Genomic DNA, 25,413 nt, shown 5'->3' with positions numbered 1-25,413 from the left:
ATGAATATACAAACTAACATTGATTGAAACTTTACCCCATTCCAGACACTTTGATAAATCCTTTACAAGGATTAATTTCCTTGGTTCTCACCATAACTGTATGAGGTCATTATTATTAATGTCCCTAGTTTTGCAAGTGGGGAAAATTTAGACTATGAAGATTTAAATAAAAGGGTGTACAAGTTAAGTAATTAGAAAGTAGTAGATACAGGGTCTGAATTCAAAGCTGCAGAGAGCCTAGGCTTAATCACCAGGCTCTGTTCCTTGCAAAACAAAATGGATTGCTGCAAACATAAAGATGATCCCATTACAAACCAGAATGATTAGTTTACCAACTAGAAATTATAGAAGGTTCAGAACCATTGCCACTGCCTGTCACAAGGTGGTCAACACGAAAACTTAGACACGTGGGAGATTAAAAAAAACCAAGAAATGCAGGCTCAGGGTGAAAGAAGTGAGAGAGACAGACTGAAACAGTGACAGGGCTAGAAGTAGCAGAGGTAGCAGGTTAAAAAGATCAGAAGTCTCAGAGAAGGTGAGCTTGAAGGGGACCTTAGCAGCACGGTCATGAGCTACAGACCCTGTAGCCAGAGAAACAGGGAGTGAAAATTCAGGAAAAAAGATAAAAATTCTGCAGTGGAGTGATCCATGATGGGGAGGCAGGAAACATGTAGATTGCTGGGAGGTTGGAGGATGAGGAGAGGGAGGGAGCACAGAGGGTGATATTTTATTCCATTCATATGAGAGCAAATAGTGATGCTCAGAACTACAGAGTGACAGGTGTGGGCTGTGTCCTACCAGAAGATAAATTGGAAAAAGCACAGAAAATTGGCCCCCACAAAATGCATGAGCATGTGATTTTAATTTGAATTATTTGTCAGAATTTTATCATTAGATATATCCCATAAAAATCTAGATTGATAGTGGGTTTTTTTTTTAAACTGTAATTTTTGGCGACCCTGGGCCTCTCTGGTCTCTTAGAATAAACACTATTCCTAGGTCAACACCAACACCAGTGCAAACTTCTAAAACACATATTCTTTGTCATCCTCATACTTGAAATCATTCAAACTCCAAATTCTGGCGAGATGCTAAAAATCTTCGGTGGTCTGGCACTGTTGGCTTCTCTATAGAGTTACTTCTGTCTGTTTCTCCATATGCAACTCCACAGAAAGGAATTACAAAGCCTCAAAAGCACAGAGCGCTTTCTGCCCATGCACTTTTATACAGATTGTCCCTTTCATCCTGAACACTCCTTTCACTCTGTTGACCTAACTAACACTATCACATCCTTCAAGCTCAGAAATCACCTTCCCAAGGAATCCATTAACCCAGTCTTGTGATTTTCCATGTCACAGCACTCATCTCACCTACAATTAGCACCTGTCTGATCATTTTGCCCAAATTGTCCAAATCTTTATCTCCAACTCAAATTGCTTGTTTTCCACTTATGTTCCATATCCGTATTCGTAACTTCTATGTTCATAGGTCCACTTTGTTTATTAAGATGTGCCTCAGTCACATACAAGCTAAAACTCTTGTCCCCAAATATCTCCCAGGAACTGACCCAGCTCCTCCCCAGCTATTCCCTATTCTAATAAATGTCTCAGATGCTCAAGTGAGAGCAACCTGGGGGACATTCTTGATGGCCTCCATGGTGACCATGAAAAAAGCACAGGTCACCAGTTACAGGGCTACAGGTGATGCACTCGAAATCCACCCCCCTGTTTGTGCTGAGCCCCTGATTCCCAAGAGCCACTGATGGTGAGCATCAGGGGTGCCATGGTAGAACCATTCTGGGAGATGAGAGACTTCAGGTGGCTAGGTTTAGCTTAGATTCCCCAGAAACTTTGCAGAAACTTCTCCAGACTGTAAGGTGATCTAAGACACCCCTACTTAACATTCTCCCTTCTTCACTGGGGGTCAGACTTGCATCATTCTGCTGGCTCTCCCACCTTTATCCAGCTCTGTCCTTATGTCCTCTTACATGGGTGCTTCATCCAATAAAATTCTTTCAGATTCAATCCCATGCTTGCTACTGTCTCTTGGAATATCTGGACCCTATATTTTCCCTCTTATCTGAGTCCAGCTTATCTTTTTTCCTAAATGTGTCTTGAATTTATTCTCATTGCCCTTAATATGGTAGACAAGACCAAAGCCAGCTGCTTGTGTCTAGTTTGTTTTTTTTTTTTAATATAACAGCTTTACTGAGATATAATTAACATACAGTACTATTCATTCATCGATGAAGTGTCCAATCAATGATTTTTAGTATATTCACAAATTGTGCCACTATCACCACAATCAATTTTAGAACATTTTCTTCACCCAGTAAGAAAGCCCATACTCAGTTAGCAGTCACTTCCCATTTCTGCCTGGTACATTCAGCCCCAGGCAATTACTAATCTACTTTCTATTTCCATAGATTTGCCTATTCTGGACATTTCATATAAATAGAATCATATGATATGTGGTCTTCTGTGATTAACTATTTTCATTTTGAATGTTGTCAAGGTTCACCTTTCTTGTAGCACATATCAATACTCTTATTTTTACTGCCAAATAATTTTTCATTACATAGATATGCTACATTTTACTTACTCATTCATAAATTGATGGAAATTTGGGTTGGTTCCATTTTGCGGCTGTTATGAATAATGCTGCTGTGAATATTCATGTTCAAGTTTTTATGTAGACATATCTTTTCATTTCTCTTGAATGTATATGTAAAAGTTGAATTGGAATGTCCCGTGGTAACTCTTTGCCTCACCTTTTGAGGAGCTATTTTCTATGCTTGTTGCACAATATTACATTTGTACCAGCAGTGATAAGGGTTCTGATTTCCCATCTACTCCCCAATGGTTGTGACTGCAGGTCTTTTTGGTTATATTTATCTATTGAATATAAAGCAGTATCTCGTGATTTCAGTTTGCATTCTCTGGGTGGATAATGACATTGAGCATCTTTTCATGTGCTTATTGCTAATTGCGTATCTTCTTCAGAGAACTCTCTTATCAGGAGACCCTTTCCCATTTTTAAATTAGGGTTCTTTGTCTTTATATTGTTGAGTTGTCAGAGTTCTTTAAAGTTTTCTAGATATAAGTCACTATCAGATACATGATTTATAATATTTTCTCTCATTCTGTTGGCTGTCTTTTCATTTTCTTGGTGGGGACTTTTAAGGAACAAAAGTTTTAAATTTTGATAAAGTCTGTCTTTTTCTTTGTTGTTTGTATTACTGTAGCTTTAAGTTAAGTTCTAAAATCAGGAAGTGTGAATCCTCCAACTTTGTTCTTTAAAACAAGAAGGTTGTTTTGGCTATTCTGTGTCCCTTGAATTTCTGTATGAATTTTAGTATCAGCTTCAATTTTTAGAAAGAAACTAGCTCAGATTTCAACAGGGACTGTGTTGAACCTTCAATTAATTTGAGAGGTATTACCATCTTAATAATATTAAGTCTCCCAATCCATAAATATGCAATGTCTTTCCATTTATTTAGGCCTTCGTTAATTTCTTTCAACAATGTTTTCTAGTTTTTAGGATATTTTATGCTTTTTTAAATTAAATTTATTCCTAAATATTTTTGATGCTGCTAAATAAATGGAATTGTTTTCTTAATTTCATTTTTAATTGTTCAATGCTAATGTATAGAAATACACTTAATTTTTGTATAATAATCTTATATCCTGTAACTGTCCTAAACTCATTTATTAGTTCTAATAAATTTTTAGTAATTTGGCCTAGATTATTGCAATAGCCTTTAACCTTGCCTATAGTTGTGTTTCTGTCCAGTCCATTGGTCAGTGTATCCAGTGATCTTTTAAAATATGTGTCTGAATTCATGGTGCCCCCCAGCTAGAATTCCTCAGTCACTTTCCATTGACCTTAAGATAAAGTCTAAATTTTTCAATATGATTTATAAGCTTTGGATTCTTCACATAGTTTTTATGCACTAGCTTCTCTCTACCTTCCAGGCTTGCTCCTGCCTTCCCCTCCCCACACTCAATGCACCAGCCATACTGATTTTATTTCAGCACCACAAACACATCATGCTCTTTTTTCTTCAGGACTTCCAACATGTTGTTCCCTCTATCCAGAGCATTAATTTTCCCTCCTCTTTACCTGCTATATCTTCTTATTTTCCACTCTGCTTAATTATAGTTTTCACTAGCCATCCATTAGCCTTGAATAAGAAATCCTATTCCTATCCCATCACAAATCTTCTACCAAAGGAAGACCTTATTCTTTCTCATTTTCCTTTGTGTAGTTGCCTGTTTTCCATAGAAAAATTTTAACTCCATTGCTCAAATTACTCTGCTTTCATTGCTAAATTTTTCAACAAATATGGTAGGTATATGGGTGAATGAGACATTTGTGGGTTTTAGACTCATAGAATTTACTCTCTAAATATGTTAATTTAAACAATCGAAAAATGATTGCAAATTGATTAAACCTACAGAGAACATAAGTTATAAGAACTGAAAACAAACTTTTTTTTTTTTCTGTTTGGTTCATTGCTATATTTCTGGCACTGAGGATAGTCCTGTTATATCATACGAGTGCAATAAATATTCATTGATTGAATAATATGGAACTCAGAAAGAAGCAAAGAACTGAGGAGACCAAGGAGATATTGTGAGAAACAGCAACAGAGAAACCAAAATATAGGAGAGGAGAAAAAGTCTGTTAGGGAATAAGGCATTTAGACTGAGCACTAAATGCTATTTAAAAAGGGAAGTTCTAACCAAAGAGAGTAGCATTTGCAAAATTCCTGGGAGATGATGGATGGACAGATGGATAGATGGATAGGAAGGCAGAGAGATAAAAAATAGCTATAGAAATGTTCTCTGCATTTATCAAGAGTGAATCACAAATGACTGGCCTTGAATCTTGGAATTTGGAGTAGGGCTTTAGAAACTACATAAGCCAAGTTTGACTTGTAGACAATGACAATGGGCTCCTACCCCCATCCCAATATTTAGGTCTATAAGTGTTAGCCAAATATGTCTTACTCTCCTGTGGCCTACAGTCCACCAGCGCCTCCCAGTGTATTGTGTAGTCCACACCACCCCCACTCCATTGGGGGACCAGATTCCATGTCCTGAAGCAGCTGTCATGTACCCATTTGAGGTCAGGACCTGGAGTCCCCTGTGACAGTGACCTATTCACCAAGTAATATCTAATCATGTCTTTTCTGGTCTCAGCCAAGTCCTAATTGACCACACCCTTTGGACAATGTATATCAACATCACCTGGGGGCTTGCTAAAAATGCAGATTCCGAGAACTACTGAATCAGTATCTGCATTTTAAAAGAATTTCTCAAATGATGTGTGTGCACATTCAAGTTTGAGAAGCAATTGCCCTAATTTGTCTCCTCCTCCAAATTCCTTCTCTTGTTTTCAACATCCTAATTCTTTCCATGGGCAGGTCTATATAAGCACCAGAGTGGTTCATGTGGGACCTTCCTGAGTTTGGGCATTCCTGAGGATAATTTCTCTTTTTCTTTCATTCAAAAAGAAAAAAAAAAAAAGTCTGTTGTCATGGTTGGTAGGGGTTGGGGTAGAGGAAGGAATTAATTCTGGGGTGTTGCTACAGCAAAAAAATAAACACTGTTTTGATAGCAATTTGAACAATCCATGTTAGTCTGGTTAGCAGTAATCCACATCTACAGCAAATGAGGAAGGGTTTTGTTAAAACTAAAAGGAGGTGGGGCCAGTATAACGTCTTCATAAGCTCTATAATAGAACGACTTTTAAGTACTACTTCAAGGCCTTTGGTCCATTCTAAGTTCACATGAGTTACTTAGGGGACTGTCCTTTTTTAGAGCAGAACCTTCAAATGTATGTCCATCACATCACCATTATAATATATTTGCTATGCACCCTTCGTCTAGAAACGAGGTATCTGATAGGCTTGTGAGATTCTAGATAATCTCTTTGCTAACAGCATCTGCTGTAAGTAGGTTTTAAATACCACCAGGAAAACCCAAAACCTGCTATCAGCACAGACGCCCATAGTGAAGAGCCAGGCCATCAGGAACCGGTATCAGGACCCGCCATGGTAGCCTCCTGTGCTCATCCATCAAACTTGGAGCCCTGAAAGATTCAGGGGCAATTTAGTGAAAGGAGAGGTCAGATGAGTCACAGACACTTGATTCATTTCAACCACATATTATCTATCAAGACTATGAACTCAAACACAACCCTGGTGCGAAGCTGAATCAAAGACACTGAATTGGGAGTTCAAGATGGGCAGATACTAATTACTACATATAATACAGATAAACAACCAGTTTCTACTGTACAGCACAGGGAACCATATTCAATATCTTGTAGTAACTTATGGTGAAAAAGAATATGAAAACAAATGTATGTATGTTCATGTCTGACTGAAGCATTATGCTGTACACCAGAAATTGATGCAATGTTGTAAACTGACTATACTTCAGTAAATATATATATATATTCAAAAAAAAAACATAAGACCCTAAAGATTTCATAAGCTCCATTCTTTGCAAAATAGCCTTCAGCCCCCTCCAATTCCTTCTTTCTGGCCTTATCACCACATACATAATAAAGTGGGAGGAAGTGATTTTTCAGATATTTATCTTACCCAAGGGCTTTATCCTGTCCTTTGATTTCCATAATTTACACCACCAAGGAGTCTAGCCAGAATCCTCATCACTTCAGGTGATAAATCCAAAGTCTCAAGCTGCACAGATGGTATTATACGTACCAGTGGGGGAAGCACACACCTTTCCCCTTCCCCAATCGCATCCTTGTTCATAGGACACCAAAGCTGATGCTAAGTACCCTTTGAAGGGAACTTTGTGTGTGGAACATAATCTTTATAATCACAATGCTTAATTTCTCTTAAAATCATAAATACATTTTTTTTCTGAAATCCCCTAAGCTCAAATTACAAATTTTCCCATTTTACTCATAAATGTCATGATTGGGCAGTTAAAATTAGCAATACTCATTTTCACATTTTTTCTTTGATTAATTTATAAAGCTGATAGTTTTATGTTCCCTAAACATTTATAATCATTATCATATTTAGTTAATTGAATTCCGTTAAATAACTTAAACATTAATCATAATTTCTCTAAGCAGTTAAAGCACCTACAATTTAAATCATGGTTTTCCTAAGGATTAAGAACACCTTAAGTAGCAGAAAAAAATCAGCACAGATTATAAAATGTTTGCAAAAATTAATATAGTTATAAATGAATCAAATTTGGGCTCATTTATTTCTCATCTATATTTTTACTTCCATACTTTCACTGGGATTGTAAAATCACTTAATACTCATGGAGAGTAGAACAAACAGTATTAATTTCAACCAAGTCTAATCAGTAGAAAATTCAAGACTAGGATACAATTACAAATCTGGGCTATAAATCAAAAAGCTGTAAATAGGATCCAGGGTACTTTCCAGGATAATTTCAGAAGTACTGGCATATGAGGGCTAGTGCCCATAACTGGTTTTTCCAAGTCCACATTTTTTCCTTCAAAGATCCATCTTACACCCTCTGGATGTTCTTGTTTTTTTTTTTTTTTCTTTCATAATTATTAGTATGCATAATGGTAATTTTAACAACTTAGTGTCACTCATTTTGACTCCCCAGGCCTTTTGTACTACAAATCAGTGTTACAACACTTTACATCTGGTAGTGACCATAGTTAGTTGCCTATCAACCACCCATTACACCTGCCCTCCTTTCTAATAGAATCTGATTTCTTTCAGGAATTCATCCCATGTAATCAGAGGAGTCTGCCCCCATCCTTAGATTCAAGGGTATTTCCTAATGAATCTCAGTCAAGCCAAGAAGACCCCGAGAGGCTCTTGTTGGCCATCTGGAGGCAGGGATGTGGCCAACATGGTCCCAGACCGATTTAAGAGCAGGAATGACTGAGAGGTTCCCCTCCTACTTTCCGCAGGGAGCCGTCCTATGATCACTTAGGGTCATGAGACAGCCAGCCTTGTGAGGACGCCAACACAGTGCATGACCAAATGACAAGGAAAGAACAACAGGCTTAGTATTATGGGTATTGGGGTTCAGCCCACCTCTGGATGGTCTTTTATGTGAAATAGTATTATTTTTAAGTATTGAAGTATAATGGAAAGCTATAGAATTTTGCAAAGAGATTTTACCTTCAGATATTTAGCAAAACTTGAATGTGTACCACACAGCTTAAGTCCCTTAATATAAACGTTTTCTTGATAACGTACTGGAAATTTATGGCCGCTTTCCTTTTAAAATGTCTCAGGTAATAATTTTCCCATTTTGAGTATTATGAAGGTCTCACAGCTTTGAAGAATTATTGTTTTCTTTTTGATGGTCAAAAATCTAACATCTTCATCTGTAGAATCTTTTTTAACCAGGCTTCATCGTTTCAACAATAACCTCCCCACTTTTTTAAAAAAAATGTTTCTCTCTGGAAACAAGAAGGTCCTGGATCATCCTGAATTTCCTGTCACAGGGAACTCTGGTTCCTTTCGGGTAAAGGACCGTATTAGAGACCAAAATCTAAATACAAATAAGTTGTTACACATGATTAATGGTAGTTTTTTAAAAAGTGACACCTTTTATAAGCCCATTTGTAGTAATATAGCTAGGAAATATCTTTAAAGGTGATAAATTCATATTGATATGACTGATGTAACTCTTAAAAACTAAATTAAAAAAAAAACCTTATACCAAAATAAAAATATTTATGACATGCTTACTTAGATTTTTTAACCTCTCACTCAAGTTGTACATAGAGTTTTCTTATATTTTAGAACCCTTATCTGTCCCAAGAGACCCCAGTCTGTAGTCACTTTATTTATATTTATAACAGATATTCATAACAGTGATTACCTGCAGGTAAAAGTAAAAATAGAAAGTTTATTTTGTATGAAAGGGCCTTTAAGCTTTAGAAAATCTCCAAGATGAGAGAGAGAGAGTAGATTCAAGCTTTTTGGCTAACAGCCTCACTGAAGGAAACTGTCAATAGATTTCTTAAATTACTCTCAGAAGAACTGAGGACTTAAGTTAGAAAAGGAATCAGCATGATTCCATCTGATCCAGGCTTTGAACTAATTTACTTGAACTCAACAGCATATACGATGCTTGAAGGAATAAAACTGACGACTGCTTTGAGCCTCTAATCAAAGAAGGCGCCGTTGAGTCAGTTACACATGGAAATTCACCAGCCGGGGTCCCAGGAATTCCCTCCATCTTGAATGCTTTGTCTTTGAATGCTTTGCCAAGGTGGGCTTTAAGAAGGTCACAAAAGGATGATGTCCTTGTGCAGCACAAAAACTTTACTATGTTTCGGAATCAGTCCTATGTGGGTTCAGATCCTAACTCTGCTAACACTTAGCTGCGTGAGTTTGTTAAGAGACTTCAGTCTCTAGACCTCATTTTGTGTGTGTGTGTAAGTAAGCAGGATAATAGAGCTTGGGAGCAAGGTTGGAGGAAATCAAAAATATAACATGCAGAAGCAAATGGCAGAATATCTAAAGAATTAAGAATTATTTATAAAACCAATATAAGTTATCCATCCAAAAATGATAGAAAAAATTGGATTTTTTTCAAGGGCGCATTTATCATACTGCCTTAGCCATAATAATCTATGGAGCATATCCAGAAATTGTTAAATAAAATTATTTTCTTCAAGTTGTACCTGATTTGGATGTTGAGAAGAGTGCCAAGGAATGTTAGCACGTGTGTGTGTATATTTGACATAATTGATGAACGTAATCTAAAACAACACTCAATAATTCATCCTGAATTTTATCAATATTAAAAGCTAGGGAAAAATGAGGTACTCTGAGATGCCTCTTAATTAATATGTGCATTAGTTATCAGTTGCTACATAACAAATTTTCCCAACACTGGCAGCTTCTGTGGGTCAGAAAAGCAGGCATAGTTATTCTGGAACTCTAAAACACCACTTGGAATACACATGTAGAATAAGGGAAAACTCCATATGCTTCACAAATGTCAATGTTAATGTCACTGGGTTTCCTACAAAGTGGAGGAACATAGAGAGAGTCAGGTTTTGCCCTTGGTCTCAGATAACATGGAACACAGGATACCAACTAATCATTATGGAACATGGGAAAGGCTACCATGACCGCTGTCCTAATGCTCACTGCTCTGTCCTCTGGACAGCGGACACTCCCCAGGGCTGGTAAGACAGGTGGACAGACTGCCTCACTGCCATTGACAGTTCCCTCAAAAAAGCTTCCGTTCAGGCAGAAGCTGCCTAGGCGGTACACATACTTAGGCTTACAAAAGTCTACTAAAGCTAAAAGTGAATAACCTATTTTCAGGAAGTAACTTTATCCAAAGAGTGTTGTTTATTTCTTTCCCATTCCTTGTGGTATGTGCATTACCTTCAGACAGAAGGATTTTGTGCAACTTAAAGGTTATCCATACATATCCTTGTTTATTGGAAGAAAGAAAAATTAGAGTGAAAATTTTCACCAAGGAATTTGAGGTTGATACGGTTTGGATTTAGATTTTTTGATAATTTTGTATTTAGAAAATTTGGATACATAGATATTCAAAATCATGCAAAGTATAGGAAGTTCTCATTTACATGTGAACTTGCTTTGTGGTAATATTACTGAGTTCAAACTCATTCTGCTTGCCGCACGACAGGCCAATAAATCAAGAGACGAGGTGTCGGGGCAAGAAATAATGACTTTATTCAAAAAGACAGCAGACTGAAAAGATGGGGTACTAATGTTCTAGAGAACCATCTTCTCCAAGTCAGAATTTAGGTTTCTTTTTATACTAAAAAGGGAGGGGGTATAATCGGTTGTTGCAAACCTCTTGGTGTCAGAATCCTTTGTTCTTGTAGCTGTCCACGTGGGTCAGTCACGGTGTCCCTGTAAACCTCCAACAAGACACGTGTTATTTTCTCCTTTGCAAATCTTTATCCCTATATGAACGGGAAAGTGTTACACCCTTAAAAGTCAGAGCCTTGAGAATAGGCTCTCCTGTGTATTTCAGGCCCTAGGCAACATTCTTTCACAAAAGGTGCAGAACCAGCATGACCAAGCCCAGGTAACAGAGCACAGGGTTAGAGCTGAAGGAACAGATCCAATATGGAGTCAGATTTGTTCTTCTCTATTACAGTAATAGTACAGATAAAAGAATACACTCTTTTTTAAAAAAGTTAACCCTCAGAAGCTTTTTTGGACAAGCCTCAGCTCACCTTGATTTTTATTTTAATTCCTTGTATCTTCAACATTATATGAGTTGACTTTTTTCCTCATCTGTTTCTTTTTAAATGACTTAAGACTTTTCCTGAGAGAATGTCCTCTTCAAAAAGTTTAGATGTAAATCCTACCCTTTTGTGTCCAGTTACTGCCCAATACAGCCCTCGGCACATAAGGAGCACTGCCCTCACTTTGCTGACTAATTGATTGTAAGAGTTTGAATTATTGCACCAGATTTTCTCATCCATAAATTATTACTTGATCGTAAGTTGACCAACTCATAACCTGCATCAAGTTGACTAGGACAACAGAACCTCGTCTAGAAAATTACACTTCAGATTTATGTAGCTTCCAAAATGCCCAATTAATTCTCAAGATGTAATTGACTCCCTGGAAGAATCTATCATATTAAATTTACATTCCTTCAAATTAAAAGATTATTTTAAAATAAAGGATGTTGCACGCTCAAAATCTCTTCATTCTCCAGATGAGACACATCAAATGTGGCTGGAATTAGCTTAATATTTTTCCACAGTGCTTTATAGTTTTTCAAGTTCTGTAAGCCAATCAGACACAGCATTTTTTTTTTTTTAGTTTATCTGATGATGTGAAAAATGATGACTCAGAGAAATAAAGCGATTTTTCTGAGGTCGCATCACTAATCAGAGGCAAAGCTAGCACCTGTTCGGATGCTCTTGGCTTTCTCCCATCAATACTTTTTGTAATTTTAATACACTCCATATGAGCCTGTGCACCCACACATAGTTTAGTCATAGGCTAATGGAATGTCATTATTTTAAAACTCTCTTTCTATGGCAAGAAAAAGCCACCTGCCTCTAGTGTATATATTTCTTCTCCTGCAGCAGCAATGTTCCCAAAGTAAATATGCATTTAATGATGCCTGGCTGAGCAGGGGATGGAGCTGGTGGAGGGGGGGGGGACCCTCCGCCTGTTATAAGGACCTCTCCACCACTCCTCTTCTCCACTCCAATGCCTATGCCTGGCCTGAGAGAACAAATCAACACAGCTCACCTTCAGCCAGCATATTTGTAAATGAGCAAAAGTGGGGAAAGAATGTTGTCTTCCAGAGTGGTACGGGGGCAAAGCTAGAGGAGAATGCGGAAGCAAGGCTCCGCCCTGTCACAGGTTCTTATTCTTTCTGTGCTCACAAGGGCTATTAACAGATGAAGGCAGTTCAACAGAACTTAATTTGAATTTGCCTCTTGCAATCCTGTCAGACTGATATATCCCAATAAAATTAAAAACAAGTGGCAGAACAAATGTGACAATTCCATTCTGAGACCGTAAGGTAGGGACTGCCTGGCAGCTGTTTTCAACTAACAATTTCAGTTGTGACATCAAAGAATTGGGTTCTTTTTTTTGGCTACCTTTACTTTAAATTCTCAATAAAAAATGAAGGGAAAAAAAATTCATTATTTAAAAAAAATAGACTTCTAAGCTATATTATCAGAACTTTTCTGAAGGGGCCTCAGAAGCAAATGACAGAACTCATAAAACAACAATATAGCAAAGAAACCCAATTCGGAGTTTTATATTCAGGATAAAAAGTTAATAAGAGAAAAAAAATTTAATGAGCCCCAAAATATAAAGTTGTGTTCTTTCTTTTGAATGATTTTTGAACATTTTCCCTCTGGAAAATGTATTTTTAACATAATTTAGCTGAGCAAGTCACTTGACCTCTCGAAATCCCAGTCTTCTCACCCTTGAGTACTTGAGTGAGTTTCCATTAGAATTAAGTCGAAGTATGGAGAATTATTTTTGAATTATACCTGCTTTTACCCTTCATTCTGCTGCCTTTTCAAGACAAGGGTGTACATACACTGGGTGTGCAGTCGTATGATCCAGGCCCATCAGACTCCTTCTTAAAGGGGGAGGGTATAGCTCAGTGGTAGGGTGCATGCTTAGCATGCATGAGGTCCTGGGTTCAATCCCCAGTACCTCCTCTAAAAATAAATAAACATAATTACCTACCCCACCAAAAAAAAAAAAAAAAAAAAAAAGTAAATATTCCTTCTTTAAAAACTTATGTTTTGCAGTGGCATATGTGGCTTTTTTGGCTTACTTTAAAGGTTTTGATGTAACTTGCATTTTTATTTTAACATTTTATAGAGTAGAGTATCTTGGTTCAATCAAATGTGAGACTCAGACAAGCCTGCCACCTCACCGTGTAGAGTTAAGTACAGCTGTGGTCAGAAGTCTATGGATACATCAAACAGACAGGGTTCTGTAACCAACTCAGGAATATTTAAGCCCCCATCAATACGCAATGATTTATATGGGGCCCTCAAGTCCTGTGGGAAAGCTCTTGAACTTTGTCTGCAATTTAGGTTCAGACATATCCAGACTGACTGGGGCTTTGGGAGGCTTAATTACCACAGGCGGCCACTGAAAGGACCAAAGGGGCTCTGGAGAGGAAAAGTCCTGTGGGTGAGGAGAAAATTGGACAGCGTAGACTAGAGGCAGTTGGGTTTCTGAGGGAGGTGAGTCCAAGTATAATGTGAGGGTATGTGTAACCAGGCTTCAAACTAGCTCTTCCTACCAAAATCCTGTTCAGCCTTGGAAAGCGGGGAACAGAGGCAGCGATGGAAGAGCTATCCCCTCAGGAGCACAGCCAGCAGTGCCAGGAGACCACCCTTGTGTGGGACTTGACACAGGGGAGGAGAGATTTTTTTTTTATTTATTATTGTTTTGCTGTTGTTTATGTTTCTTGTTGGCTAGAAAAAGAGGTCCGCATTTAAGCTTCATGGACAGATTCTCTCCTGAAAAGCTCTGACATGGCAGCTCAAGTTCATGGACAGTCAGTCAAGGCTCGCGAGACCAGAAAATCTAGTGAGTTCTTTCCACAAAACCCACACGTCGATATCCTATTTCTACAAATATCTGCTATTGTACTAGATACAAATACAGGAATTGAGAGAAGTAAAGAAGGAATTTTTAAATTTGGTGTCAAGACAAGCCTCCCATTCAGACCCAGCTGGATGAAGACACTTTTACACTCATGTAGCAAGTAGATGTAAATAGAGGGTAAGCTCCAACGTTCAGGATCAGCACAGGTTCTGCACAGCAACAGCTTGTGAATCTTTTCAATAAGCTTTATAGTAAAATTTTTACTGAAACCCAGCACATAACTCATCAAACTAGTTCCTTGCTTGGTTTTATGAACATGGTGGTGAAATGGCAGATACCTTTAAAAATACCCACGGAATTTGCCTCAGGGGTTGGAGACCGAGCTCTCCACGTGAACCAGAGACAGCCCACAGCTTTAGGAAGAGAAGAGGTAGCAATAAATACTAAGTAACAACAGTAGGTGTTCAGATACTAAGTTCTCCAAGGTCACTCCAGGGGTCAAAAAGGCATTAGCAACGGTATATGCACATTGCTGGAGATTCAGAAGGTCACTAACGATGGGGCAAGCAGTGGCCCACAGTTAGCATAATGATCAGTGGTACAGAGATGCTTAAAAGGAGACAGACTTTGCAAATGTTAGCCACTATATATAAAAATAGATTTTTAAAAGTTTCTTCTGTGTAGCACAGGGAGCTATATTCAATGTCTTGTAATAACCTTTAATGAAAAAGAATATGAAAATGAATATATGTGTACATATGCATGACTGGGACATTGTGCTGTACAACAGAAATCGACATATTGTAGTTGTACTTCAATTAAGAAAAAAAAATAAAAGAGAGAGACAGACAATAGTCCAAACCACAGAGGTCAAGAACTGAAGGAGAGAGAACACAGCCATTCTTGTCCAAATTCCCTTGTAGGGTCTGTAACCCCACAGAAACAAGATATCAGGGACAGAGAGACCCAATATGGTGGCCACTAGCCACATACGGCTATTTAAATTTAGATTGCCTAAATTTAAATAAAATTAAAAGTTCAACTCTTTAGTCCCACTAACCGCTCGATGACCACATGTGGCTAGTGGTTACCGTGGGGGACAATACAGATATAGAACAGTGCCATTATCGTCACAAAAAATCCCCTTGACCAGCACTGATCCAGAAGTGATCTCACTTACGACCAAGAAACTACTACATAGAGGACACTGTGTTAAACGTGTAAGACTTTTAGGTAATACCTAAATTAATTGTGTGCTAAATAAATGCTGAAAAAATGAAATAGGAGAAAGCATTAAAAATACTAGATTTATTACTTTCAAACAGATGAGAAAAAGAAGTGTGAGGCACTGACACGTTACTGATAAAGTGACCTTTAAGGTGCAAGCCTGGAATGTGCCAATGATGTCCAGATGCCCTCGTAACAATAATGATGATGAATCAGAGGCCACTATCCCTGTGTGGGTTTTAAACGCTGTTTGTATATATAACTTTCCTATTGTGTATGACTGCATACTGCAATCACCATTACAATTTGGAATGGAGAAAAAAAAGTAAAGCTATTTTAAAATAGGTTTCAAGAGTGTCTTGGCAATGGCTTTTGGGTGCTTCAACCCTCCTTCTCAGATTTTGGCAGTGAAAAATAATCCTGTGTCTTAATGAGCTTGGTAAGACAAACATTAAGAATTCCCTCACCTTCAAAGTCAGTGAGTATATTTACAAGTGGGAAATGCTTCTAACCTTAAGTTTAGATAAATATTGTCAATGTTCTATGTTAGTAAATATAAAGTTTTGTTTTAAAAATTACTTGACACAAGGAAATATTATTAAATCTAAACATTGTTTTATGAAAGTAGACTCATTGGTTTCTTTACATAGCAAAGATCAAGCAACAGAAATCAATTCAAATAAATAATATTCAAACAAGCTTTAAATGTATTCCTAATACTGATGTCCAGGTCAATTAAAATACAGATGTGAATGCTAAAAGGAACAGTACATCACCTTATATATAATCCATTTTTAATTTCCTTTGGAGCTACAACACCCAACATTTCTACACAAAATAGTAGTTATCAAAGTCTTAGGATATTCAGCATTTCTCTGGCTTATCTGGACTGGAAGGGCATCTCATTCAGGTGAACTGAAATGGAAATCACACCCTGACCCAAGGAGAGAGAAATAATTAAGACCAGATGCAAGGTGCGAAAATAAACTTTTTGATCAGTTACTCCATCCCAGTAAATTCAACAAATGTACTTACACAACTACTGTATTATGCACGATCTAAACTGAGATGCACAACAAAACATTCATCACTCATAAATGTGTTTGGTTAAAATGATGCTAATGTGGCAAAATAAAGGAGTTTCTATGCAGAAATCAGATTTACAGAAAGAAATATCTGGCCCATACAAAATAAATCTTCTCTCTTGGCTTGCCTTCTCTCACATTCAAAGCATTGACCTCAGCGTCACTGCGATAAATCAATGCATTTACTTTATTTGTTTAACAAATATGAATTAGGTACTTGTTATGGCAGAAGTAAAAGTGCTCGGGGCGGGGGTAGGGTAGGTGATTTTAAAAAGGGTGGCAAAGGAAAATCTCCTTCGGAAGGTGGACATTTGAGCAAAGATGCAGATATAAAAGGTGAAGGCGGCAGCAGTGAGGATATTTGGGGAGGGTATCCCAGGAAGAAGGAAAAGCCAGTGCAAAGGCCTCAGGATGGAGCGTGTCTGGTGTGCGGGAAAGAGCGAGGAAACCAGCGGGGCAGGCACCAAATGAGTGCGGGAAAGAGGTTTTAGAAGAAGCAGAGAAGTAGCAGGATGTCCCATCACGTGAAGACATATGAGCCATCATGAGGAAATTCGCTTTTACTCAGGGTGAAAAGGGGAGTTATTGCAGGTTTAAGGAAAGAGAGATATTATTGGACATGCCTTAAATATGATCACTCTGGCTTCTTCATTGAGAGTATAATGCAAAGGGCCAGGGGACAAAGCAGGGAGCCCAGCTAGGATGCTACTGGCACAACCCAGGGCAGAGATGATGATGACGGGGACTGGTTTGGTTACATTAGCTGCGATGAAAAGTGGTCATATCATCCATCTATTTGGAAAATAGAGCTAACAGAATTTCCTGATGTCAAGTATCAACGCTGTCTCATTGGAAGCTAATACATTCTTAGGAAAAATATGCACATATATATTCATGACCAATATTCTGATATCACATCCTGATTATAATACTTAGAAGGGATGGTTCCATTCCTTTCCAGAAAACTGTCAGTAAATCCTCTCTGCCCCACAAAAGTGAGGTCAGAGCTTTAGCCAGATCAAGAAAACTCTTCAAAAAGATGAAGCTCTTTTGTGACTAAATACACTGAGAATTTCCACGTGGTCATGAGGAAATGAGATGCCTCTGCGGTTGGCCCTTGGGTATTACAATAGTAAATGAAAATGTGTCACAGCGTTCGTTGTCTTCATTCAATAATATTAATAGCCCTGGTCTCAATTTTTTAATTGAAATGCTCCTGCTCCCAAGGATATGGTAGATTCCTAATTGATCCATTTTTCAGGTTATGCACTTCTGCTTTCTTTGATATTATCTTTTAATAGCTAAAACTGTTTTACATCTTCCCCTTGAGAATATCTGAATCTCACTTCTTATTAAAAAGTCTTTGGTTGTCTTCCTGGGATCTTGATCTTGTGAAAGAAAATAAAAACCTCCAAAGGAGAGACAATTTGATTAAAAAAAAAAAGATGTTTTTAGATGTCTACCATTGATATAAGATTCATAATAAATAATAAAAATCTCAAAGATAAATTCGTTTTTAAATTTAATAACAATTATAGAAAAAAATTGCCCACACACTCCCCTTAACCACAATTCTTTCAGAATAAAATTGACAGTCAAATAGGACCCCCATTAAAATGCAATGAAATATATTTTAAGAATATGACTAACAGACGGTATTTTGAATGTAGCATAAACTTTGGGGGTTTGTTATATTAAAAACATAGGGGAGAAAATGTAATTTAAACCTGTACAAGTAACTTTCTTTGCACAGGTAAGAGACAAACTCAAATAGCTTAAACACTAAGGAAGAAAATCTTCTGCGACTTGAATTACTAATAGGAAACAATGAAACTTACAGTATTAATGAAAATCAGATTTAAAACATTTAGGTTATTACAGACAATTGGAAGGCTTTTATATGTTGGAAGCAGAAAGTCCTCTAAAATTGGTTTAATGGGACAATAGAAAGCCAAGTGGTGGAGGGTCTAGGAAGCTGTCCAGCTCCCTAAAAATGTTCATGCACACATATTATGTAGGAGTGGACAAATTTATCAAACTGTTGAAATGAGAATAACCAGGAAAATACCACAGCTGGAAATTTGCTGTAAAGGAATAAAGGTGTAAGGGGGAGGGGGGGAATTCCACAGTGCTGTTTGTTGTTTTGTGGTTAGCTAATAATAAATTCCTGTTCATGATGTTATTAACGACTGAAGGCTGGTGCTTAGAATGGAGCCATCTCAGGTATCCCAAAGGAGAAGGTGAACAACCTACTACTTGTTTCCCCAGAAGCCAAGGGCTTACAGAAAAAGCAAAGCTACCCCCGAAATTAAATACATAGAACTCAGGAGAATCCAGCCAGCCTTCCATGTATTTGATCTAGCCAAGAGTCTTCATTATGTATTCCGAAGGGCTGTTAAAATGCAGTGTATCTGATGATTTACCCAGGAGGAACAAAGAGAGATTGAATTGCCATCCCAAGGCCACAGACTAAGAAAGAAAATTTCCTCCCATTTTAATCCCTTTAGTGATGTCAGTAAACCATGTCATGGACAATCTCAGTGGATTGAGGTATAACCCAATCTAATAATGATAGCCGAGGGAGAGTATAGGTTTTCAAGGTTAATAAACCAACCCATTATAATCTGAGCTCACATAATGTAAGGGGTCCTCATGCCACCTGACCAGCTCTGTAAGATCTAGTTTTAGACTATCTCCACCACTATAAAAGGTCTGAAATATAAACCCAAATGTGGGCTTCTGTTTCTAACAGAGATAACAAAGATGTGTTAACAGTAACTAGATTTATGCTCTCATTCCAAAACAACCCTCCCCCAAAAGATAAAATATTTGACAAAGATGATTTTCAAAATGGACTGCAGATAATGAAAGACAGTGGTCCTTGAGAAATGAGAAACAAGGTGGGTCCTATCATGGCCCCACCTTGAAGGCATTTCAAGGCTACAGTGCAGGGAAGGGGAACCAGGCAGAACCTGGTGATCTCAGTGGGTTAAGGGGATGGAAGTTAGTGTCTGGGGAAAGCAAGGCAGCCAGCATCGCACAGCAAGAGAACCCTGGAGAGCTGCAGAGAGACTTGACTATTTAGCAAAGTACTAACCAACACAAGTATGTGGGGAAACTGCTCAAGGCCTGGAAAAGAATCATCTGGAAAGATGAAATGGAACAGTGCATGGCACTCATGTGGGGTTAGGGATGGTGCCCACTCCTGCTCCCACTAGCCAGACTGGAAAAACTCATCACTCATGGGCAGTGTCCTCAGGAAAGTCTTGCCTCAGCAATGGAAATAACTAACTCTAGACAGATCGTCAATTCAGATACACCTCACAAATCATAAAGCAAGACCTGAAAAGATAAGATAATTTCGAAGACATTTAACTTAACCCAGGAAGAAGCACAAGAATATTTACAGGAATATAAAAATATTCAGTACTCAACAAAGGGAGACTCACAACATCTGCCATCTAATCAAAGGTGACCAGACACGCAAAGAAGCTGGAACACATGCCATCATGAGGAAAGTAATCAAATACAAATGCCTCAGCATTGTGACAGATGTTAGAATTGACAGACAAGGAAATTTAAACATTACAATTGTATTCCACACATTCAAAGAATTAGAGAAATGGAAGATATTTTTGGGGAAAAAAAAAACTTCTAGCCATGCAAACTGCAATATTTGAGGTAAAATATATACTGAGTAGGATTAACAACAGAGCAAACATTCCTGATGAAACCAGTAGGAAACTTGGCAAAAAAAAAAAAAAAAGTAATAAAATGATCTAAGCTGAAACAAAGAGAAAAAGGAAAATTTTATAAAATAAACACAACTTCAGTGAACTGTGAGACAACTTCAAGCAGGCTAATTTACATGTACTTGTGCATCCTCAAAAGAGAAGGACAAAAAAAATTGAGGAAATGATGGCTGAAAATTTTCCAAAATTGATCAAAATTATAAACGTCAAAAATCTATGTCGCTCCACAAATCCAAGCAAAATAAACATTAAGGGACACACCATCATCTTTACTCAAGACCAGTGAGAAAGAGAAAAATGTACAGCCAGAGTAAAACAAGGTTATGCAGGGAAAAGGATGATAGCAGATATGTCATGAGAAACAATGCCAGCAAAGTGACAGTGGGGGAATGACTTTAAAGCAGTAAAACAAACAAACAAGCAAACACCCCTATAACACCAGTCAAGAGAAAGCCGGAGTACTTTGTACATAGATGAAGTAAGTTTTGCAGCAAAGCACATTAGTAAAGATACGAGAAGTTCAATTCACCAAAAGGTCATAACAATCCTGAATATTTATGTACTTAAACTGGAGCTTCAAAGTACATAAAGCAAAGTGGATTGAACTGCAAAAAGAAATAGATAAATCGACAATCACAGTCACCTATTTCAACACCTGCACTCCGTAAGTGATTGAGTAAGTAAGAAATACATCAGCGAATGTGCACTAGACTTGAACAATATTATCAAACAGCTTGATCCAAATAAATGTCTACCCAACAACAGCAGCAAACACATTTTAAAAAACATATCTGGAATGTTTACTAACATATTCTGAATCTTAAAGCAAATCTCAATAAATTCTAAATGATTCAGATCATAAAAGGCATGTTCTTTGACCAAATGAAACAAGTGAGATGCAAATAACATAAAGCTTTCAGGAAAATATACAAATATTTGGAAACTAAATAACACACTTCAAATAGCCAATAGGTCAAAAAGGTAGTCAAAGGGCAAACTAGAAAATATCTTATACTGAATAAAAATAAAATGCAATATGTCACAATTTGTGGAATGCCACGAAAGCTGTATATAGAGGAAACTTCAAGGCAACACACCCTATATTCAGAGAAGAAAGATCACAGATCAGTGGCTCCATTTTACACCTAAAGTTACTATAAAAATAGGAGCAAATGATGCCCAGAGTGAACAGAACAAAGAAAAAAATAAATACGGAAGTGGAAATCAATAAAATAAAAACCAAAAAGATGCTAGTAAAAAAATAATGAAATTAAAAGCTGGTTCTTTAAGAAGATCAGTAACGTTGATAAATCTCTAGACAGACTGATCAGGAAAAAAAGATAAAACACAAATTACTGATACCTGGAATGAGAAAGGTGACATCTCTCAGATTTTAAAGACATTAAAAGGAAAATAAGTATTAGTTACAATTCCACTCCCATCAATTTGACAACTTAGATGAAATGAACACATTCTTTAAAAGCACAAGTTATCAACGCTCTCTAAAGGAGAAATACATAGCCGAATAGCCCTGCATCTGCTGATGAAATTCAATTTGTAGTTTAAAAACTTTCCCTAACAAAGGACTCCAGGCTAATATGTCTTTGCTTGTTTATTCAAGGAGGAAATATTACCAAGTCTACAAAATTCTTCCAAAAAACTGAAGAAGATAATTCCTAATGCATTCTATGAGATCAACATTGCTGATACCAAACCCAAAGACACTAAAAATAAAACCATAGACCACTATCCCCACTGAACATAGATATAAAAATTTTAACCAAAATTTTAGCAATTTGAAAGCAACAATATATATAAAGGATACTATATCACAAAAAATTATTGTTTATTTCAAGTTAACATTTGGAAATCAATTCATGTAATTTACCATATTGAACTACATTTAAAAAAAAACAGAAATCAAAACAAAATGTGTGATCATCTCTACAGACATCGGAAAAGCATTTGACAAAATCTGAAATCCATTTTTGTTTAAGAAAAACCAAGCAAACTAAAAATAGAAACTTTCTTAATCAGAGAAAGGATTCTCCAAAATCTATGGTTTCCCCCTAAGATCAGGCCTAACAAAAGAATTTCTGCTTTTACAATTTCTATTCAATATTGCACTACAGGTTCCAGCCAGCACATTCAGATAAAATGAAATAAAATAAAATAATATAATGTAAAGAAAGTAGAAAGAGAAAAAAAAGAAGAACGGTCATTCAGACTGGAAAAGAAGACATAAAACAAACTTTCTTGTAGAAAATATGATGGAATCAGCCAAAAAACTACTAAATACAAAATATCAACATTTTATATACTACAATAAATAATAAAAATTCCAATTAAAAAGATAAATCTGATAATATGTGAGAGATCTATGTACTGAAAACTGTAAAACATTACTGAGAACGAAGGGGTTAAAAGACTCAATAATTATACAAAAAATCAACTCAAAATGGATTAAAGACTTAAACATAAGACAAGATACAATAAACCTCCTAGAGGAAAACATAGGCAAAACATTATCTGACATACATTTAAAAAATTTTCTCCTAGAAGAAATAAAAGCAAGAATAAACAAATGGGACCTAATGAAACTTACAAGCTTCTGCACAGCAAAGGAAACCAGAAATAAAACAAGAAGAAAACCTATGGAATGGGAGAAAATTTTTGCAAGTGAAACCGACAAAGGCTTGATCTCCAGAATATATAAGCAGCTCATACGACTCAATAAGAAAAAAATAAACAACCCAATCCAAAAATGGGCAGAAGACCTAAACAAGCAATTCTCCAAGGAAGACATACAAATGATCAAAAAGCACATGAAAAAATGCTCAATATCCACTAATTATCAGAGAAATGCAAATCAAAACTACAATGAGGTATCACCTCACACCAGTCAGAATGGCCGTCATTCAAAAATCCACAAATGACAAATGCTGGAGAGGTTGTGGAGAAAGGGGAACCCTCCTACACTGCTGGTGGGAATGCAGTTTGGTGCAGCCACTATGGAAAACAGTGTGGAGATTCCTCAAAAGACTAGGAATAGACTCACCATATGACCCAGGAACCCCACTCCTGGGCTTGTATCCAGAAGGAAATCTACTTCAGGATGACACCTGCACCCCAATGTTCATAGCAGCACTATTTACAATAGCCAAGACATGGAAACAGCCTAAATGTCCATCAACAGGTGACTGGATAAAGAAGAAGTGGTACATTTATACAATGGAATGCTACTCAGCCATAAAAACCGACAACATAATGCCATTTGCAGCAACATGGATGCTCCTGGAGAATGTCATTCTAAGTGAAGTAAGCCAGAAAGAGAAAGAAAAATACCATATGAGATCGCTCATATGTGGAATCTAAAAAACAAAAACAAACAAAAACAAAGCATAAATAAAGGACAGAAATAGACTCACAAACAGAGAATACAGACTTGTGGTTACCAGGGGAGTGGAGGGTGGGAAGGGATAGACTGGGATTTCAAAATGGTAGAATAGACTACACTGTATAGCACAGGGAAATATACACAAAATGTTATGATAACTCACAGAGAAAAAAATGTGACAATGAGTGTGTATATGTCCATGAATAACTGAAAAATTGTGCTGAACACTGGAATTTGACACAACATTGTAAAATGATTATAAATCAATAAAAAATGTTAAAAAAAAGACGCAATATTAAGATATCAGTCCTCCTTGATTCAATCTATAGATTCAACGCAATCCTAATCAAAATTGCAGCAGGCTGTTTTTGGATATAAAATCCAAAGTTATGTGGATGGAGTCAGGCATCTTTAAAGTGTAAATGCTGGTTCCATGTAGTACGTATTTTTCAGACACTGAGTAGAGGGGAAAGAGGGCTGTGTCCCTGGGTTCCTTTTGTCCACTCAAAGGAACGAATCTGAAAGACCTAAAGGACAAGTTTGTCTTGTAGTAACCTATGTTGAAAAAGAATGTGAAAATGAATATATATATATATATATATATTATGAAACATTATGCTTACACCAGAAATTGACACAACATTGTAAACTGACTATACTTCAGTGTATATACGTAGATTTTTTTTTCAAAGGACAGGTTTGTTTTTTCTTTTCAAAGAGTGTGGATTGTTTTATTCAAGAGTAAGAGAATCAAGATTCATTGCATACATTGTTTTGCAGAAATTAATGTTCTCATACACACACAGGTAGCAAGAATAGGTAGAAAATAGAGTATGCCCCCCCCAATAGACTTACTGGTGGAAAAATACTCCCCCAAAACAAGTCACCTCTATGATAAATTGTATGACCAACAATCTTTTGGGTGAAAGGGTCTTTGCACATATGACCCAAATACCCCGCCATCTCCACTTGCATTCTTTTGACATTTATTCCCAGCCTTAAAGCAGTGCCTCACAAGTCCTCCATGTAAGCCCCTCACCAAGTCATTACTGAGAATTGAAGAAGTGAGCAAAGATTTCTTAGAGGGACCTAGGAGAGAATTTACCAAAACAGAGCAAGTCCCGTAGGAAATCCACCTCCATAGTCAGCATCAGATAAGGCAGGTATCTAGTCCTTTGCTCACACACCCTGACATCTACAGTGCTCCTTCTCTGCCTTGTATCTCACCTTGGTCCCCTTCCCCAGGCCACATTCATTTCACTGCCAAGCAAAACAAATACCCTCTAATTAGTGGAACAGCTCTTCCTCCTTCAAAGATAGCTACTTTTGAGTAGGCATGCTCTGGGAGTTTCACCTCCTACTCCAAATGACTTACCAAAGTACTCCTTCTAACCACAAGCAAGTCTAGCCTTGAAAGACTGCCTCCATGTCCTTATATGCTATGTAAATAAATAACCACATGTGTTATTTACGTAACTGTCCATTGACACTCGTGTGCACTGCTATTCACATTTCATGGTGGGGAGGCGTAAGGGGTTGGAGGTGTTAATTCTGTTAGAGTCACTCAGAAAGCCAAAACATCAAGGTTCATGAGTGCATGGTTTCGATTACCTTTGTAAATAGTTCAATCTTGACCACCTCGTTCATAGAAATATTCTGGCTACACTTTCAGTCCTGTTGCATCACATCCCAGGCATTACAAGATTACCCATCTATTTCTCCAACCACATCACACATGGGAGAGCTATGCTCCAGGCTGTATGTCCTTTTGGACTTGATTAGAGTACTTGACAATGTGGATGAAACTCTTGGTTCCCAGTTCAAATTACAAAAGAAGAGAGAAAATTGAGGGGATACCTAATT

This window comes from Camelus ferus, chromosome 1 (assembly GCF_009834535.1).
Source record: "Camelus ferus isolate YT-003-E chromosome 1, BCGSAC_Cfer_1.0, whole genome shotgun sequence".
NCBI lineage: Eukaryota > Metazoa > Chordata > Mammalia > Artiodactyla > Camelidae > Camelus > Camelus ferus.
This window is presented reverse-complemented; position numbering follows the sequence as displayed.